The sequence below is a fragment of the Gymnogyps californianus genome, chromosome 2 (genome assembly GCF_018139145.2).
Source record: "Gymnogyps californianus isolate 813 chromosome 2, ASM1813914v2, whole genome shotgun sequence".
Lineage (NCBI taxonomy): Eukaryota > Metazoa > Chordata > Aves > Accipitriformes > Cathartidae > Gymnogyps > Gymnogyps californianus.
The window spans coordinates 131,879,405-131,901,115 of record NC_059472.1 but is presented as its reverse complement, the minus strand read 5'-3'; positions in this window follow the sequence as shown (position 1 = coordinate 131,901,115).

The following is a 21,711-nucleotide window of genomic DNA, read 5'->3' as shown; positions in this document are numbered from 1 at the left end:
CAGATGTTCACAAGGATTTTGCTGATGGTGTCGGAGGGGCTGTATTTTCATTATTTTTTGTGCCGAGGAACATTAACCTCTAAGCAAATAGCACGCTGTAAGGGCTGTCCTTTAAAAACAGTAACAAAAGCAAAACCTCTTAGTATCAGGACACTCACAGTGAAATCACAAAAGTTAACAACCCTGCAAATCCTGTCAACAGCAACTCAAACAATCTGAATATAGACTGGCTCTTCTGTCTAGTTGTGGAGAGCTGACCCAAGATACCAGATACCAGCAAACTGAGAAAAAAAAAACCAGTCGCTTTGCAGGACAGCTGCTATTGAAAAAGAGCGCAAAGACTTTTCCAGTTTCTTGGCTTTCAGGAAACGACCCCTAACAGTTTTTTTGTATTTGTTTGTGTTGTTTGCATGCTTATCACACATGCATAAGTGCAGCATCCTTGATCCATTATTGCAAAGATTTTCAGAATGTCTCAAAGAATTGGCAGCCTCCAATATGCAAAGTGGTTCTCTAGCATGATGGCTGTTATGAAGCATTAAATCAAGTATTTAAGATTTATATTGCTAAAGCACCCTCTAGTGGGACAATAATAGAAGAGTTGTTTTTTGCATAGACATCATAATTAGTCTGTATATTAGAGAATAGCCAAGGCTGGATAATAGTGCGGATAGGCAAACACATTGAATCTTTAGTTTAGTCAATGCTTTTGCTGTCCATGCAACACACAGCATTCACCGTAATATCTGAAAGGTGGCTGTGTGATTTTATTGCATGTAATCACAGAATAATAGCATCATTTCGGTCAGAGACCTTTGGAGGTCATCTCATCTAACCTCCTGCTCAAAGAAGGTTCAAATAGATCAGGTGGCTTGTGGCCATTTCCAGCTAAGTTTGGAATATCTCCACAACAGACGTTGCACGACCGCTCTGAGCAACATATTCCAGTATTTGACCATCATCATGGTGAAAAAAAATTCCTTATATCTAAACGGAATTTCCCTTGTTGCAACTTCTCCCTGTTGCTTCTCAGCCTACAGCTGTGCACCTCCAAGCATTCCCCATAGTTCCTCAGGGTCTTTACAATGTCATCATCTTGAAATATTGGAAAAAATATTCACAGTCACCTCTGGATATTGTTTGTTCATAAATGCCTTCCCAAATGACAGTGAATCGCTGGAGATAAAGCATGATACCTTTAGATGTAGTACTCCTGGCACAATGAGGCAGATATTACTTTCTGGTCTCATGCTGGGACGTTCATTCTGCAAGAAGTTCATCCTGCCAAGTTATTTCCAAGTTAAGAGTATGCATTAAAAAGTCTAAAACATAAGCTTGCACAGCTGCTTGTGGGACCTGGACCAAATATCATAACTGCAAAATTTTGATGTAATACTTTACAACTCTCTGACTAGTTTTGCTACTTATCAAGTGAAAAAGAATAAAATCTTAAATTCAATTTTAAAACAACACAAGTATTGCTAAGAATTGATTAAGCTTTATTGAAGCTGGAGAATACCGTAGCCACCTTTCCATGGAGATTGTATGTAAAGAAGCCAGTGAGTGCCTTACCCAAATCAGGTAGTTGAAACAACAGATATCACCCTCCAGAACACAGGTACCTGGCAAAACATGTACATACAGGCACACACATATAGCTGGAGATAGCCTCTAGGTTGATGGTATCAGGCAGTGGGGGTAGAAGAGCGTTTGCTGAAAACACGTGTGACCACGTCTGACAAACAGCAGCAGGAAGACTTGACAAGGCACACACCGAGGCGGCACTGGATGCCACTTGAATAACCAGTAGAAGCATATCCCTGAGGGACATAAAAAAGCGCTGAAAGAGAGAGAAAGCTTTTGGGCCAAGTGCTGGCTGAAAGTGAGTTGGGGTTGTAGTAAAGAAACCCGTCCTTGTTCCCCTGTTCAGGGAAAGGACATTTTGTAGGTGATTTGTAAAGGAAGACAATGGCTTCAAAGAAGCTCACTCATTTTATTTCTCCTTTTAAAGGAAGCAGCTGTGAGGTCCTGACTGAGGCTAACCACTTGGCTGAAGGTGGGCAGGAGTGGGTACTCCAGGGTGCTCACACAGCTTTGTGGGCGAGCGCCCAGTACAGAGCACCGGCTTCCCGTCAGCAGTACAATACCTGCTGCCTTTAAATAATTAATCTTGTTTTGAGGGGAAGGAGGTGGTTATGATCAAAAGCAGAAAACAGCTGAGACATGCGAGCTACGTCTGGAGAACCAGAAGGTCACCAAAGAGGGTGGTGGACCCCCAGCTGGTGGTGATCCCTGCTTGCTGCCTGTCCCTACACGTTACCTGGCTGCAGCAAACAGGTGAAGAGGAGGCAGGATGATCTGGCCCTACAGATGCTTATCCGAACAGGCCAAATTGTAGCAATGTTTTTCAGGCCTTCAAAAGATTTCCTAGTCGTTCAGCTTTAGCTGGTCTCTCAACATGAAAAGGAAAAGGACAAATGGTTGTTTTCCCCTTTCCCTTAATTGGCTGGTAGCACTCTCCACCGTGTGTGGAGGGGGATGCACAGCATAGTGCTGCGTATATTTTTGGTAAGAAGGTTGGCTGGCGATGCCATGGCACAATTTTCAGGGCACAGCTTTGTATATTTTTAGGAAATCAATAGCATTGAGGTCTGCTGTTTTCTTTTACTTCCCTGAGACCAGGCTTCGAAGCTGCTGAGATCTGGATAGATGTGGATCCCAGGTGAGCACTGATGCACCTCCTGGACCTCTTCCAGACCTACCTGGGGCCACAGTCCATCCCCAAAGACAGGGCATCCATCCCTGCCCCCCTGCAGCTTGGTTCTCGCACCATGTACGACTGCTGCCTCCCCTGCACTGCCCACAACCACAGCCTGCCAGTCCGGCACAGGATGTTTAGATGGAGGATTAGGCAAGGAGTAATGATAGTTCTTTCAAACCAGCTGGATAAAATTAGACGTGTATAATCAGCGGTCAGGTGGCGAGAGGAAAGGAGCTTTGTTTGTGAGTGGTCAGCAGCTGCTGACATCCAAACTCATGGCCTCAGTATTCACGTGCTTGCCTTTAGGCACCTCAGCATGAAAACGCTCGCCAGGGCCAGACACAGGGACTGAGCCTCCCCTGGAGCTGGGATCCCTCCCCTGCTTTTCATTTCCACCTGCTACTGCTCACCCTACCGAGCCATGCATTTCTGCGACCTTTCTTGGCAGGAAGGCCAGAGTCTCTGCAGGTGCCCAGCTGCCAGGGACATTCATTTTTTCCAATTAGTGGGAAACAGAGGGTGTTACCTCTACCCATGATTTAAAAAAAGCATCAGAGAAGAAACCCATAGAGGACATCCAACATCCTGGTCAACATGTCGCTGTTGGAAGCCAGCAGTGATCTCCTGTGTGCAACAGAAGACACTGCTTCCCCCAGACTTTTTGGAAAAACCCTAGCAATGACGCTTCAGAAAAGCTGGGTAGGGGAGCACGGGGCTCCTAAAGTGTGACTGCCTTTGGCCCTCCTCGAGCGGAAGCAGTGATGCACCGAGCACCTTGTGCAGCTGAAGGGTTCAACCTGGTGGGCTTGCTGCCCCCAGGAACTGCCCTGGGTGCTCCAAAAGCCGTAAGACCTGTGCTCCAAATGCTCACAACTTAGGGTAAAAGAAGATCTGGGAAAGCCCATGAAACCATGACAGATCCCAAGGCACTGAGGAGAATCCCTTTTTCTTCTCTGCTGAATTTCAATAGTCCTTCCCTGGATTTTCCTCTGATTCTAGCGCTCCCCTTTGGCACATTTCTGTTGCACAATTTGGCTTTTCAGATGTTCCCTTTCAAAGCGGCAGTTTGGAACTGGAATTAAAGAGGGTGGCAAAAAGCCTTAATCAGAGACCTGGCTTTACAAATAAGACAAGTACTTATTTTATTTCACTGTTTAATAATACAGTTCTTTTCTATGTTGCTGCAGTGCTGAGAAGGCAGAACAGCAGCATGCAGGACTGTTGTTAATTCTACATATCACTATGACTTATTAACCTTGAAAAGTGGAGAAATTAAATTGAACTTTACTTTAGCATTTATAGCAACATTTGATCAAATGTGGTTTAAGCCCATATACAATTTCTGACACTAGAGGGAGTATATAATTTATTTTATGAAAATAAAAAACAAGCCTTGCTTTTTAAATAGGAAATATATCAAAGGGGGAAAAGCAAAAATATTCAAGGAGAACTTTATTCTCTCACTTCAAGTTATACTTAAAAAAAAAGCTGTGAATCTGTCTTATGTGTTACCATTATCTAGGTAGGTTATGCAACTGGTGTCTGCAAAAGCCAGTGTGGGGCAGATAACCAAACAGCCTGTGTTCAATTTGTGTGTGTGTGTCTATCGAGTCTGAACACATGGGGTGAGTAACCAGCCCACGGGATAACATACACAGACATCCGTGCCCACAGGTTTCTATCTCTGGTGCTGCTATATTCCCACTGTCCCCCACAACCACTGTGGTTTCTGAATATGATCTCTCTGATGTGTTTATCCTCTCAACATGCCTGAGAGGTAGGGAAGAAGCACTATCCTATTTTATGGCTGGAAAATCAAGGTGCGGAGAGGATGAAAGGTGCACCCACAGCACGGTGGGAGCCTGTGGCAGAAGAGTAAGACCATGCCCCGTCTGTGCACCCTTGCTCAGGCTCACAATTCATCTCTGGGTACAGCAGGTTGTTAAGCTACAAGGTGTCCTTACATGGCTGTTTTTCCAAACCACAGGTACAAAGGTTGCTCAGTGCCTTCTATGCTGTGTTTTTTTGTGTAATTGGATAGACATGTCACCGCGACTTTGTGACCCTTTCTCCAGTCCCAATATGCAGGAGGTGAGTCAGGCTCCGGCTGACGTGAAGACCATGCCCTTTGCAGGGTGGTGTGGGGAGAAAGCGGCTCCCTCGCTCCTGTGGGGGTGAGAGGCCATGCAGCACAGCCTCCACTGCCTCTGTGACAGAGGCTTTCACACAGGCTGAAGCAGATCATCTTGTCCTCCTATTAAAATATTCATAAAGTTGCAAGGAAAATACAAATGCAGTCGTCCAGGACAGCCTGAGTGGTTTTGCAGCCCAAGCATCTTGATTTTCATGTAAGATCGGTCTGACTCGCAGCATGCGACAAGACAGAGTTTGTTGCATGCTTATCATCTGCTTTACAATGTAATTATCTGATACAGAGATCTCCTAAAAGTCTCTTTATCACGGGGAGGATTTCTTTTAAATGATGGAAACAAGGTCAAGTCTGAAAATGCTATCACCTCGTTATCACTGTACATGCCAACAGCTTCTGAGAGTCCCTTCTGAATTCTTCCACCGAGGCCTCCTTCAGCCCATCTGTGGCTGCAGTTACTAAAGCAACAAGTAACTTAAGCAACTCATCCCATTAGGGAATATTATGCAGTGAAACTGCACTGCTTTTAAAATAAGCTCTAATATCTTCTTTAGCGAAGGACTTGGTTTGTTATGCAGTGGTTTTGGGGACAGATATTCAAGCCAAGTGTAAAAATACTGTAATGGTTGTGGGCGGATCTTGTCTCCTGCCAACCACAGACACCAAATACTAAAGCCATGCCAATGAAAGGCCGTCTATCACGCTTTAGTCCACCTGCAAACACACAGGTCCAGGCTAAGAGAGCTCAATGAATAAAAAATCCAAAATAAACCTCCTTCCCCCCTCCCCATTGCTCTCTCAGACCAGTCAGCAATTCCCTCCTCGCTAACGGGTGGTCCTCAGCCTCCAGGGCTTCCTGAGAGACACACCTCAGCAACTCTCCACTCCTGGGAAGGACCCTATTTATGCTTGAGTTTTAAGGAGCTGGGTCTCATTCCCACAAATGTTTTCTAGCACCTGGGCAATGATTTGTTACCGAGAAGATGAGGCTGCCCCTTGGGACCCTGAAGAATCGATATAATGCAGTGCAGCTGCATTTGGAGGTTTCTTTTCTTTGCATCCATAAAACTTACAGTGAGATTTGTACATGTAAGAAAAGCAAGATCTAAGCTATGCAGGGGGCACCTATAGTTAAGCATCAGGACCTTCCTGTCTCTTTTGCTCAGATATGAAATATTTATCTTCCTTTCAACTGCTACCCATTGAAAATATGTTTTTTCTTCCTCCTGTGTACAGATTCAGAAAGAACAACAACAACAAAAAATAAACAAGTGATCAAACACAGTCTTCAGTGTCTACCCAAACACCAGAGCGCATCAAGTCTATCTCCTCACTTATGTCAAAATTTCATGTGGAATAGAAACAGAACAGATTACTCTCGAGCGATCATACTCCAAGGCTTGACATCTCTTTGCTTCCCTTGTGCCTCCATCCCCTTCTGCAACACGACAGGAGGTTTGACATAAATGAGGAGGTAGGCTTGGCGTCTAATTCCTTGACGTTCTTATTTCACCTGGGTAGCGAGTGCCTTTCTGTAGCACCTTTAGAGACACGACTACCTTCTGTCCCATGAGGCTTGCTTCTTCTCTCTCCAGGAGAGAAGAGTGTGTGCAGGGTAATGGACTGTTTCATTAAAATTTTGTTTTGTGAATATTCAACCATTTTGAGGGACACAAGATATAGATACCTTTGGAGCAGCCAATCCTTCTCCAGCAACTTCACATTTGGTGCATTCCTTTTAAAGGGGAAAAGTTAAACAGCCTGCAAATACGTCTTCTTCTTATTGTAGGTGCATAAAGGAGAACTGAAATGAAAAGGAAGGGGAGGGGAACAGCATCCTTTTTCCTTCTTTGTTTTTCCTTTTCACAAGAGGAAGCACAAAAAACAGTAAGAGAGGCTGGGAGCTAAGGAAAAGTGAGAAAGGAGAGTGACACCATTAGCACAAGACTTCAGTGACCTGCCCTGTCCCAGGATGCTTTGTTATGGTCCCAAGGAAACCACTGCAACCCAGGACCATGAAAGAATTGAGACAGTTACCTCCTCACTGGATTCAGCTTTCTCTGCGTCTAAACACGCAAGCCTTGAAACGCCTGAGCCTCTTATCTGTCAAATAGGGGAAATATTTCCACATGTTGTGAGAATAGACTTATTAAAAGATTGTGAGACTCTTGGGTCAAACAGCATAGGATGGGTCACAGAAACAAAACCCAAATCTTATTAAAAAGAGGGGCAGTGGAGGGAGGAATGAAAAAATGAGCAGAGGAAGGGGAATGGAAGGCCACGGCTGGTTTTAGAAAGAGAAAAAAGATGGAGCAAATAAAAGCCTGGGAAGAGCAAAAGTCTCAGGGACAAAGTGATATGTTTTTAGGTAAAACTGCATGTGCAGAATATCATAATGAAAAATACAGCAGCACTGTCAGGGGACCTGGATGCTTGGGAAGCAGAGGCTGAGCAGCATGGCAGTGAGGAAATAGCCCCAGTGTCCTGCTTTCATTCGTCAAAGGCAGAGATGTTTAGTTTTTACATGGGTTTAGTACCACATAAGTAGACTTTTGCATGGCTTGATGCATTTAAATATGTGATTAGGAATATGTACAAGTTTGGTGCTCTGTGACTGTGGTCCACCTTTGCTGTGCCCATGATGGCCCATTCACAACCCCTGGCCAGGAATCCTATATAAGAGCACTGCATTTTCCAGCTTCCCCTTGTTGCAGCAGCTCTTCCCAGTGAAGGAATGACACAGCCCACCTCCCCCTTGCATAGCTTGCACTGACATTTTCCCCTTAATTGTGTTTAACTATATGCAAATTCATCTGTCTAGAGATATTGACATATCTATGTATCTGTATCTATCTCTCATGGTTCCTAGTTAGATTACTTTCTTCTAGACTCTTATTATGGTCTGTGTTTTATTCTGCTGTTGAAATTGGTCTTTTGATGGGCTGTATATTGCATTACACGGGTGCAGTGACTTTTGAAAAAATCATTTAACTCAAATGGGGCGATGTAAGCGTGCTCTAGTCTGTACCACCTGGCCCAAATAAAGCTGCCAGCCCTGCCAGCAGCCTGCAGTGTTAGAACTTGGGTAAATGAGATATTTAACTTTTACATTTTTCCCAAGATATTTGATAGGGAAAGGATATCAAATATCCAAAGATATTCAACAGGGACCGATTCCAGCCAGTTGTGGTTCCTCTTCTCATCATGGAAAATGCAAACATTGAGTGCTTTTTGGATTTATCGCTGAATTTAGTGACCATGGAAGGGTCGAACAGGCAGAGCAGTATTGAGCCAGATCCACTGCAGGGAACGTGTAACACGAACTTCTTTCCTGGGTCCCTGCTAAAGCACTGCTTCTTTGCTAAATTGCAAAGCGCTTGCTATCCTTGTTGGCACCTCTTCGGTAGAAGAGTACACGTAAATTTTTAGTGCTAGGGGCACTTAGCATTTAGGTTGAAATGGGAGAAAGCAAGCTACCTTTGCCTACTATTATCACATGGTAAAATTACATTGACCTTGACTGCATCTTTTGTTTGCCTGGAGCGCTCTGAAGTCAGGGGGATTTTGGCTGCGTGATGAACACAGGATAATCACCATCACGGTTCAAATGAAACATCTGAATGAAGGCAAAGGGAACATCTTTACCTATAACTGGATTCCACAAATCAGGCTGGCAAATCAAGCTCGGTATCTTTTCTGCCTAGCTTTCAGATAAGTTCATCTCAGATGAAAAAAATCCTCTTCCTGGTCATGGGCTGCTTTTCATACAGCACCCAGAAGGACTTTTTTCTCCAGATGCAAAATTTAGTGCAGATCTTCTCCTGATATAAATGCAAAATAAGCCAACATATCCAGTTGTGTATGGAAATCTGTTTCGTAGAAACCCAGTTTACAGATAAGAATTTCATTTCCTGTAGTCAGGAACTATTCAATAAGAAGTGGGGGTGAAAGAAATTGAAAGAATTAAAATAATTGCATTTAGCAATTTTTTTCCTCTCCAGATACCCCATTATCTAATCTCTTGCATTTCTAATAAGCAGTGATCAGGCACCTAGTTTGCCCATGGCTGATATTCTATGGAAGAATTTCAACTAATGGACAATATAGTAAACCTTCTATGATAAAGTCTTTAAAAATGTGATTTGATATGTGTGGCCGTAAAACACATTCTGTTTTTACAGAAAGAGGTGATGAAAACATGTGTTTCACATCAGAATTAGCCCCTGACTGGTGGACTTTTGCAGGCAAAAATCAACCCACCCAAGTTTTCAGCCAAAGACTTTTGCCTGAAAGCTAACATTTCTGAGTTGCCCTTCTGGTAGAAGGAACAAGAAAGCCTGAAGTACCCAGGAGCTTCGCCAAGAAAGAAAAGCAAGAACAAAACCTGGCAGACATTGCAGCAAATAAAACCGTGAATGGCAGGATCACTCCTGGTGCCTGTCTTGGTTTGGCAGAAGGGGTGTAAAAGCCTGAAGTATGCAGGAGCTTCATCAAGGGAAAAAGAAAGAGCAACACTTGGAAGATACTGCTGTGTATTTGATTTTCAGGGAAAGAGAAGAATGCGCACACTTTGCCCTCTGAAAGAGCAATTTTCTTCCCAACCTTTTAGAACTATGAATGCATTCTTAAGGAAGGGGAATGAGAGGAACATTAAACCTAAAGACTGATTTAAGAAAGACATAACTTTCAGAAGGATGATTTTGACATTACGATGTTTATAACATGCTTTTAAACGTAAGAATGGTTAATGAGAGGATCTTGCTTCTCACTTTATGAAGAGAAGTAAATGAGGCGTATTGTGAAAAAAACCTCAGGAAGTTATACTTGTAGCCAGAGCAACCTACAACCTGTTAAACTTGCATGAGCTAAAAATCATACTTTTTCCCATCATTTGAAGGAAAGGAGCAATTTGTTACTGAAAGACTGATCAGAGAATGTATCTGGTATATAACTTAATTTTATTTTCTATGAGAAATCTTAACTTTTCAACCAAGTAAAAAATAAAAAGAAATGAACATTTTGTGGTTTTGGGATGCTCAGAGTTTAATGAAATATTTAACATTTCCATTGCGAGCATATTTTCTTTCACAAAAAGAATATATTTGTTTCAGTTTAAAAAAAAATCTGTTGCTATTAAAATACAGTCCCTTTAACATCACCACCGCTGCCTGCAACATCCGTAGTCTTAGCAAAGGAGAGAGTGAAAGAAATCCCTGTCCAGAAGATTGTCTTCAACCCTAAGAGCAAAAAGAACTCTTCTTCTTCTTCTGCCATGTTTCTAGGAAGAAGGAAGGTAAAAAGCCACCTCTGAGATACATTGGGCATGGAGGGGTAGGAAGCTGCTATGGGCTCACAGAAGATAATTTTGTTGTCACAAAGCCTCTTACTCAGCCCACTTGATTACTAATGTGAGAAGAGAGGGCTGCAACAGAAGAGAGCTCAAGGATACTCAGCTCAGGAGTTGGCTGCCATAGTGGTTATTATTTAGCCTTTTGCAGGATGATTGCAGTTGATCACCTGCCCACAAATGTGAGGGAATGCAAATCTGGAATTTGTGAACTCATCTGTTGTGTTTTGACAGGAGAGAGGCTTTTGGCAGCCAGTTAGTGGAAATAAACTCTCTCCAGGGCTCAGAGCCATGTGGAGTGTATTTATGCCCTCTCATCCACTCTTTTCAGAGAGGCTGTAGTTCAACCAGCTGCAGGGCTCTAAATCGGAAGTATTGTTTTAGCAAGAGGGAAAAGTCCTTCAGCCTGAGAGACAGAGCTGCCAAATAATTGTTTCTGAAAAGTTTGCTGTCCAGTTTTAGGCATAGGCTCTTTTCAGGTACTTTAGGAGGATGTAGACACAAAACCTCAGTAACCAACGTTAGATCAGGTCTAATCCTTGATGTCATCAGTTTTGTTTCATGCGTGGGAAGACTTCATCCTTCTGGAGAAAAAAATACACAAAGTACTTTTCAGTTTACTTAAATCTATGATTACTGAGCTACATCCTTAGTACTGCAAAGCGGTATCACTGATGAGGGAACATCAAAAGCTTGCCAAGCTTAGGTCAATTAGATAAGTACCCCAAGCACAGCTGCTAATCTGAACCACTTCATAACTAGTTTTAACCACTTGAGACTGAAAATGAAGCTCAGGATTTCATACGAACAGGCACTCCTGTGTGAGTTCCCATACTTTTTGCTTCCAGGAAGAATGGAAATCCCAGAGGAACTAGTCTTGCACATTTCAGTATCTGTTTCCATTGAAAAATGAATAATATCTTTCTGTTTCCATTGAAAAATGAATAATATCTTTTTTTAAAAAAAATGAGACAGTTTGGCTCAATTTAAGTTTAAGTTTCAAATAAAGCTCTGTAGGGTGTGGAGCTCAGATGTCTTTGGGACTTGTTACAATAAGGTGTAAGACAGTGCCAACAAAGAACTTCAAGTATTCAAATTGCACTCTCTATAAGCCCAAAGAGAAACAAAGTAGAAAGGTGGAGTGAATTCAAAAGGCTAAGCCTGGGACTGGTCTAAACTGGCCTTAAAAAAGCAAAGATGCATTGATCTAAAGATAATTTCTAACTGTAGACTTTGAGTAGTTGGTCTAGGCCCCATAAAGGGGCTTAAGCCTCTATGCAAACATTTTCTGTTGCTGTTTTAAATCTTCTGATGAGACGAACACCCCATGGATTGGGCTGTGACTAGTGGGCTGGCTTTCAAGGCTTAATGCTTGCCAGCAGCCTCTGGGTGAGGCCAGTACAGCTTGCTGCACTGTAAGGAAAGGTTTTTACACTCGACAACAGTATGATGTTTCTAGGTTTTATTACATGTTTTTCCTCCAGGCTCAGCAACCTTTGGGTGGACTCATCATGTCCCTGGGTAAGAAGGACTGCCCTGCACTCCCAGGCAGGCTGTCAGCTGCTGGCAGAAGAAAGGGACCCCCAAGCCACCACCTACCTGGAGGAGGTTGCTGGCAGATTGCGGCATAGCACAGGGGACTGGGGAAGGGAAAGGCTGGGGGAGTGTTGTGGCAGCATTCTCCAGGCAGGCTTTAACATTTCAGCAGCTCTGTGGAGCCGCTGCCCGCTTCTTTTTGTGCTGCTTGCCCAGCAGATCCCCGTCTCTCCTTCCTTCTGGCTCTATACCAAGAGCCATTGTTTCTGCATGACAGTGGGAGAGATGGGCAGGGATGGAGGTGCAGTTGTGCGAGCATGTGTGCGTGGTGCAGGTTATGCTCCTCCTGGTGTGGGCTCTCACACAGGAAAGCCCAACCTAGGATGGGACTAAACACTCTGTGTGTGTCTGTAGCTGATAGCATAAAAGCACGCAAACAACAGCCGCACCCATTCAAATCAACAACTGAGCTAGCGCAGTATCCTCTCTCTATCAGTGGCCGTAAGTGGATGCCTGGTGAAAAATAAAAGCAGGATGAACATACATGACATTTCCCCCAGATACGCAAAATGGTACTCTCCCAATTTCAAGCTATTTTCTGTCAGGAACTTCCTGAGATAGACGTGGTTTCTCTGTATTCACTAGCTTCCAAAGGCTTTCCCATCCATGAGCTTCTCCAATGTTGCCTGAACTTATTGTGGCTCCTTGTAACTCTGTATTAACACCACCCCACCCCTTCAGCCCTTGTATTGGAGAAGACAGAGTGACTGATTTCTAAGCATCCTCAGCATGCCACTCTTCATGCTGTAGACTGCTTTCATTAAGTTGTCTCTCTTCCAGACTGGAGCATCCTGTCCTGGTAAAGTCATTGCTTGTACTGAAGCTTTCTGTAGCTGATCAGACATTGTAGCTGTTCATACTTGTTGCTTTCCTCTGAACTTTCTCTGGTTTTCTGTACCCTTTTTGAGATGAGAAGACCTGAACTGCACAGACTATTCACAATATGGGTCAGTCATGAGTTTACACACTAGTATGATGTTCTTCCCTCTTTTGTTCTTTACTCGTATCCTACTAAGCCCTAATATCTTATTTGGGTTTTTTTTGACCACTACTAAGTGCTGAACTGGCACATTCATGGAGCTGTCAAACAGGTCCCAAGATCTTGCTTCTAAGTGCTAATGGTCAGCTCACAGCATGTCATTTTAGCTGTGAAACGGATTGGTTTTTTCCCCTGTGTATCACTTTCTATTTATCTACACTGCATCTCATTTACCATTTTATTGTCTAGTCACCAAGTCTCATAAAGTACTACTAAAGTACTACTCATAAAGTCAGCCCTTGTCCTTAATAACATAAATATTTTGCTGTTGCCAACAAACTTCCTCTCCTCTCTGTTCACTCCCTTTTCCAGGTTCCTTATGAATACCCTGACAGCAAGGGTTGCACTATGCAGCCCTGCAGGATTTCTCTAGACCCCTCCTCTGTTTCCTATCTTTTAAATGCCTGTAGTGGGGAATCAAGGGACAAATTTGCTGAAAGCCTTCGGAAATCCAAGTAGACTATATCAGCTGAATTGCTCTTGTCTATAAGTTGGTTGATCTCATCAAACATCTCTAATACGTAAAAATGGCAAAGGTCATGCTGACTCTTCCCAAGTAAATCAAATTTATTGAAGTGTCAATGAAATTTGTTCTTCGTTACATTTTCTACTAATTTGCCTAGTGCAGATTGCAGACTTTCAGGTCTGCTGTTTCTCACATCTCCCCTGGAACCCTTCTAAAAAATTTGGCCTGACATTTGATACTTGATATTTGATAACTACTCTTTGGATATCAAGGGAGTTTTAAGCACAGAGTTATAATCTGCTATTAGTCATTTAGTGATTTCATCCTTGAGGTCCATTGAAACTCCTGGGTGATATCATCTGGTTTTTGGCAACCAGTTGCGGTTCATTTCGTTACAGTGTTCCCAGATCTGGTTCCTGGACACAGCTATTTCAGGCAGGCTTGCTGATAAGGGTCACTCCATCCCAAAAAGGTTTCTGATATGGGAATCTACTCTTCTACAGTGGACAAAGTGATACAAACAATTCATTTAGTTTCTCTAATAGCTTTATTTTCTCTGAGTGCTTCCTTCGAACCCTGGTAATCAACGGACTCCACAGATTTTCTGGCAGGCTTCCTGCTCCTGATGTGCAGGAAAAAAGATTTATTGCTAGTTTTGATTCCTTTTGCTAGAAACTCAAACTCCTTTTTGGCTGTCTAATTGTTTTTGTACATGTAATCTTCCAGAGTGTCTGTTACTTTCTAACTTATTCATTTGGATCCAACTTCAGCTGTTTGAAGGATTTGCAGTTATTCTTCTAATAACCTCCCTTATCTTGCTGTCTTGCAAAGCTACCATGTACTGCCCATTTTCAAGCCTACTTGATGAATAATGTGCACTGGCCTTGTGCTTTCAGCACAATGTCCTTTAGCAGACTCCTTGCCTGCAGGAAAGAATTAATTTTCTTTGTTGTCCCATTTTGCTTCTTTTAAACAAAATTCATCATTTATATATGTTTCTCCTCCAAGCCAATTCCAGAATTGCCTGTTTTCTGATCAATAGTCCTAACCAGTTCCTCCATGAAATAGTTATTGACTGTTTCATGTTACATCCTTGCACAATATCTGGCCTATTTGCACAGAAATAATTGAAGTCTGACATTTGATTATTGCCTTTCCTGCCTCTCTGGCATCTCAGAATTCCCCCATATACTGCAGTCGGTGTCGCCATCCTGGCCATAGAGGCAGTATCATACACAATGTTCTTCCCATGCTATAGCAATAGCACTATATTCTTCCTATCTAGGCCTGGAATTTCAATCCACACAGATTTTGTGTTTCACACTGATGTGGTACATTTGTTAATTTTATTGATTCTAGCATGGCCTACTCTAAGTTTGCTGAATATTTGGTATTACAGTGTCCTGTTTACTGTCCTCTTTCCAGTGTATTTCTGACGTCTGTTGTGTTGATGCCTTCACTTAGACTAGACATGCCTGTTCCTTTATTTTATTTCTTAGCCAGGCATTAAAAGTTCTGCCTCTCTTTCCCTGGTAGCACATGGGTACCAGGAGCATTTCAGAGACAGCTACTGTAGAAATCCTCGTTGTCAGCACCTCAGAGCTTCAGCTTCGCCTCTAGCACCTTACATCACCTCTCTCCCACTCTCCCCTCTCCTTGCCTTGCCTTTCCTACAGTATTGCTGTCTACATGGACCACAACCATCTGGTCCTCTCCAGCACTTCCTAGGAGCTGATCAAGGCTCCTCATGAAGTCCTCCCCCTTTCTGCTGCATGCTGTCTCCCCATGGAGACTGTGGCTCCCTAAATAGGCTTTCTTGTCCAAACGATCCCACTGACCTTAATTTCCTTCCCTGGCTTTGTCCAAGCACTGTGTGTACCTCCCGTGATTGCAGGCTGTAAGTGCTGCGGGAGGGCACCCGTTCGTGCCAGCATCGCAAAAGCTGCAGAAATACGAGCGGAGCCGAGTGCATCCCGAGTCGGGAACTTAGATGCACCTGGGGTGCTTTCAAGAGCCTGCAGGTACTTCAGTGTGAATCTCCATCAGTGGAGTACCCCTCTGTAATGACACAACTGGGTAGCTGTGGCCCCTGAGGGGCTATTCAGGTGTATAAAATTAAGCAGGTGCACAGGAATTTACAGGATTCGGGTCTGGGCATGTAAATTTAAGGCAGGGCCTTGTTTCCCTCTCTTCTGTTAATTAAGTGGAATGAATCCAGCAGCTCAAATAAATATATGTGGGATTTTAATAAAATACACAGCTACAGAGCTGATTATTGGGATGTTAAAAATGCCATGTAAAGCTTTTAAAACATTTCTCTGATTCAGTATTTTTCCCTCATTCAACTTTCCCTGGCAGAGGAACGGGATGTCTGGGCAGGCTGATCATTACAGAAACATTAGTAAGGACAATTGAATGCTTTATGTAAATTTTCATATGCAAAATCTGTGTAGACTGGTGGAAGAGAGATGTAAGGAACTAGTAGGCAGTTCTGTAAACATCTTGTACTTTATCATATATGGAGCTGCTCATTCTGGTAACATCTAAAATGAGTTTTAAACACGCACTACAGGGAGAATTGTTGATCCTGAAAGCTGTCGTAATTTCTGTTCATTTAATTAGCTCAGTGTTGATGTTGTTGTCCTGTGTACGCTGCTGACCAAGTCACGTAATCTCCTCCACAGTTGTGCCGTAGCACTCCTAAGTCCTGTGATGAGATTCTGCAGAAAGCATTAACCTTCTTTGTCTGACCCTGACCCTTTTATTTGTGCTCCCCTTGGGCTTTCGTTCATCTCCTCTGCCAGTTCAATTAAGAAAGAAGAAAAAAAGTGCATTTTCATTGGCTAGACCGCCAGCATATATGTGTCTGACTTGAGACATCTTATAAAGAAATGCTTATAAATGCAGTGAGAGCTTGAATACTATGGGGTACATTTTAAAGACAGTGTTCAGAGGTTTAGCAGCCTGATTCCCACTGACATTAATGGCAAGCATGAGGCTAAATCATAGTGCATTGCTTTCAAAACTGACCCCAGAAGACATTTCCTGATGGGAAGGGGCACAGCCTAAGAAATAAAAGTTTACAAAACCAGGGAGCTGAAATAATTGGATAAAAACTAGGAGGCATAGGTGCAAAACTGAACGAATTACAGTTCTGATAAGCTTGCGTGTAAGCAATAAATCCCTAAGACAAGCAGAGAAAAGAGAGAGTTTAATCACAGTGGCAACATTTATGTATTTTCACTCAGTGGAAAATGTTATAGGCTTGACCTCATTTTTATTTACCACATCTCAAGATGTTGATGTCCTATGACAGCGAACACTGATTGACAGGCTGCAAAGCCGACAAGCTGCAGGGCACACAACTTCCCAGCAGGTGGCTTGGGCAGAGCAAACCAGGCTTGGGCTTTTGGGAAAAAGGACTTAAAATAGCTACAAAAAAGCATCAGAGAGTTCATTCATGGCTTATTGAGGCAACAGATCTCAGTTACATTTCAGGGACTGAGGCATAAGGCGAAAGATCCTTCCCAACCCGGAGCACTGCATCAATATCACATGACCGTTCGGTCTAAAGTATTACGCTTTTTTCTGACTTTTATGATTTTGAGTCAGCAGTGTGATGTCAGTTTACATAGCCGACCATCTAGTCTGCAAAATTTGGAAGACGAGTTTGGCCTCTGCTTGGGGATTGGTGAGAGGGAATGGATCCTACAGAGACAGCAGGCAGAGGAGGACGGATTTTGTGGCATGCAGCTCAGCGAAACGAAAGGCATTAGCATGCACCCGCTGCAGGAGATCGCATGAGCTGACACTGGGACAGCAGCTAAAGTAGCAGGTTCTTTGAGGCTGACAGTAACATTTTCAAATGCTGTTGTAAATTAGCAGCTCAAGTTTCTCAAGTTCCTTAAGTTCTGCTCCCGAGTCACTTGGAAGGTTTTTAAAATAGTACGCCGCGGGTTTAGGGAGGCAGAGCCTGATGGAAAAGTGAGACAGTAAAAGCAGGCAGGAGACTGGGTTTTTAAAACAAAGAAACACAAAATCCTTCCTTCCCTCTGTTCATCCCACACATTTTTCTGAAATATTAACTTGTTTTGATAATTTGTAATTTACAGCAAGCCACAAGAAGGGATTGCCAGCATAAAGTAAGCAAAATCCTAGGATTCAAAATATGAGTAAAAGTCACCATAAAAGAAATAAAGAAGCAAGGAGAGAAAATTGTTTTTTGGAAAAGGGACAAAAGAATAATGAAGACCAGACCTAGCCTGCTAACATTTGTGACACTGGCTTAGAAAGAAAAAGCATAATCATGTATAAAGTAGGAAGCCAACAAGAAGTATGCAGAGAAGGATGTACAGAAGATTACCCAAAACTGCAGAGCGTCTCTCTTCCAGCCAGAATAACAAATGCAACAGTTCAGCAGTCCTGGGTAAGAGCAACGCCTCTTACCAGCTCTGCACTGAAAGGAAGGCTGCATGTCACAAAGTGGGGGAAATGCCTGCTAGACCATAAAACAAACAGTTGTTGCAGCCCTGAATGGTATGAGCAGGAAAATGAAGTTGTTTGATGTGCTTCCTCTTCAGCAAGAGCCCGTGCCGCTCTGTCCTTCTCTAGTTATGTGCTTAGGTGGGAATGAGCACAGGATTTATCCATGATTTCACCTGATACAATAACTGAGCTTCAAGGACTATGTTGCTCACACTTAAAGAAGAATGTCTCTCATCAACGGTGGGAATGTTTAGCAGAATACAAAAATATCCTTTTAAGCTGCAACCATACAGGCATGATCGTTATCCTTATGGGTAATGAAGCGACTGTGGATCCTGCTCTATGTTTAGCAGTCAGAATCGGGGCATTAATGTTTTAGACAAAGATAGGATCTGACTTCTCTTCCCACAGTGGCTCCTCATTCCTCTCAACTGAGCAACCACAAGATCCATATTCATATACTATTTTTTTCTCCAAAACGTTGCTCTTGGTCTTGTTTATTTCTGCGTGAAAACTGCTTGCAGTCTCCTAACAGCCCCACAAAATTTCCTACCCTAATTACAAGTGTGCTCTGGAGAGAAGCTCTGCCACAGCCAATACAAACAGGGTCAAGGCAGAGCTGAGAAGCAAAAGTGACATACCTAAGCAAAAGGGAGACCTTTCTGGTCATAAACTGTTTTTGGAGGCTCTGCCGAATCCAAGAGCAGTGTCTGATTTGACCTCTTATGTAATAGCCTTAGCATTGCCAGCCTTTTTCTGACACTGCTCTCTGGTACATCTGCTGTAAGTGGTTATCTATTTAAACGAGCATTTTTTACTTGGAGTGGATTGGGTTTAGTTCTTATTAAAAAAAGCAGCTCTTTCAAAACAACAAGAAAAAACTCTGGAAAAAACCTCTGTGTGGCAGAAGTCCCAAAATTCATCTCTGAAAACACACAGAGCTGCACTCTTTTTAAAGTACCAGTTCTGTGAAATCCTTGGCAGTCCCTGCAGGGCACCGAGTGCCATCAGTTTTCAGGATAGTGCTTGCAATTTAAAGCTGCTCAGGAGGCTGCAGGATCAAGCTACTAGCTGCTAAAAAATATCCCTCACTTCTTGCCCATGCACATACCCGACATGCCGATGCTGCAGTCATTAAAGAATTACAGGCTCTCAGAAGGCATGATCTTATATCCTTGGGATTAAATCTGGTGCTTAGCCTTATTTTCCAAACAGAAAGATAAAACACCTCCATAATAAAACAGATTAGCGGAGAAAATACGGAGTTGCTAAAATAAGCGACAACGTAAGGCAAAAATAAAGCAATGCAGAGCTCACTGGTGATTTTTCTGCTTCTAGCTTTCACAGTGACACCAACTGAGAAATTGCATCTGGTGATGACATCTGTGTATGTTCAGTAGTTATTTATTTCATTGAAGAAAAATTAGCCATATAGTCATTCTGAAAACACTTTCTCATAGAGCATGAAGATGTTGCTTTGCTTTCTAGTGATGAAGAACTCAATTTTGCAGGGGTTGACCAACCTCCTTCCTCGATGAGCTTACCTGATGCCAGCTGAGGATGCTTAGCACATCACAGAAATGCATTTCACGTCCAAGGAGTGAAATGCTGACTCTTTTGAAGTTAATAGGAGTTTTGCCATCAATCTGGCTAAGATTTCATCCTAGGTCTATAAAACAGATCCATCTGCTGCCTGCATACAGATTCTTTGACACTCTGCTGGCCTTGGCCACTCTTATGGTGTATATAAACCACAGGTCATCTGTTGGAGCTTACCATATTTTATAACGCTAACAAGGAACCCTTTTTTTTCTAGGATCTCCTAGAAAATATAAACCTCCAAAAAGCCTGAGCCTGTCTTCCATTCACAACACTCTTTGAAGTGTGGAAAAATGAGGAGAATGTTTGCCATGATTTAGACATCTGCCAGCCTGCTTTGATGTGCCTTGCAGAGGGATTGGCCCAGTAGTAGATGGGAGCGTATTCATCTGAATATGTATAAACATAAACAATGCTTAGAAGCTACTGCCCAGTTTCACATCCTGCCCTCCCTGCTCCACATATTGAATTAGTGCATTTATAATGGCATCTCTGTTTATTTAATAAATCTAAATTTCAATTAGAAACCACTAACAATTAGTCATACAGACTAGATATGACAGATGGGCCTCATCCATGGTTGATTACACTAAAAAATGTTATGTGAGTCTATTTTTAAAATACTATCATTCTAATACCCTTGCTGCATGCAAATAGCTGAGTCCATAAAAAAGTCCATAACGTATTAGTGAGAAATTTGGCTTCCTGATAATATTGCAATTTGCACAGAATGTGGGGTTTATATTTTAAAAGAGTTCATTATTGTTTCCTATTATCTTGGGTTCATTACTAAAAATTATGGCAGTGTTTCAGTAAAGAAATGTAGCACAGTGTGACAATTTGGTTAGTCTTATTTCTCTACATGGGCTTGATTTAAAACATCAAACCAGAAAAATTATCCAAGATAGACAAATACTTGCATGGATCACAGCAAGGGCATGCCTGAATCAAGGGGTTTTATATTTGCCTTTGTCTCCCTTGGATGCCCGATATTTTAAAATTCAGCCATGAATGGACAGCTATTTAAAAATATCTCTGGTGATGAAAACGAAGGATCCTTCCTCCCTCCCAGCATGAAATGAGTATGTTGTGTTACTCCCTTTGATATGCTCATGTAAACTGATGTAAACTAAATAAATGGAGGATTTTATGTTCCATCAAAAGGACTTTAGCTAAGATTTATATATTAAATATATCAATATTTGTATATTATATATATTTTTTATAGCCTCTGAACCTCCCATCTAGTCCAACAGAGTAGGGGAAAATGATCACAAATATGTTACATAAAGTAGTACGTTTGAATGGCATTAGACTTCTGGTTTCTATTCTCTTGTCCTTTCAACCCTATTCACAAATGCTTCTTTTTGTAGCTGGCTAGCAAAACTGAATTATAATGCCAGGCTACATGGAAGGATTCTGACAGAAAGCAACCTTTCTCTAAAAAAAGCACCACTTTTTAAAAGAGATCTATCTGCTTTTCTTGAAACAATTTCAGGAAAAAAAATCCTGTATTAAAGAAGAAGAAAAAGTTAGGAGAAAATCCTTCTGAGGAACACCACTGAGAAAATCAGGAAAGGGCATATCAGATAACACAAAACTATGCCACAGAACCATTAACCTTGAAAGATTTAAGCTAAAATCACAAAAATTAAGGGGAAGGGGTCATTTTAACCTAAAATGTAAAAATAAGCTAATTCAATTGCACTTTGTGTTTCATATTTATAGCACAAACCTTTGTCCTTTTCATTTATTTGTATCAGTGGCACTAAACCTTCAATATCTGGAGAGCCAGTTTGTCATCTGATAGAGTCTCCGATGGCTATGAAAGATGAAATATATACGGAATACAAATATCAGACCGGAACGTTAGTCTCACAATATATATAGCACTTCTGCAACTCCAGCGTAACAGAAAGTGCCATAAAGCAACATAACTGGTCTCCCGAGGAGCCTTTCCATCCTGGCAGGACCCCGGGTGACAGCTCTCGCCACAGAGCAGCCGCGCAAGGAGGAGGCAGCATGGTGTAAATGCTACTACAGGCCAGTGACCCCTTGCTGTTGCAACAGCCCCTTAGGTTTGACCATAACTGAGGTTGTTCCTGAGGCTGGTATCTTTACTGTATCCCTTGAGGACACCAAAAGGAAGGAATAAAGAGACGATGGAAAGTCCCTCTCTCTGTTCTCTCTCTTGCATCTGGTACTGTGCCGAGCGCAGCTTAGCTACAGCGGCCGTAACAGGCTAGTGTGTGTAACCCTATTCAGAAAA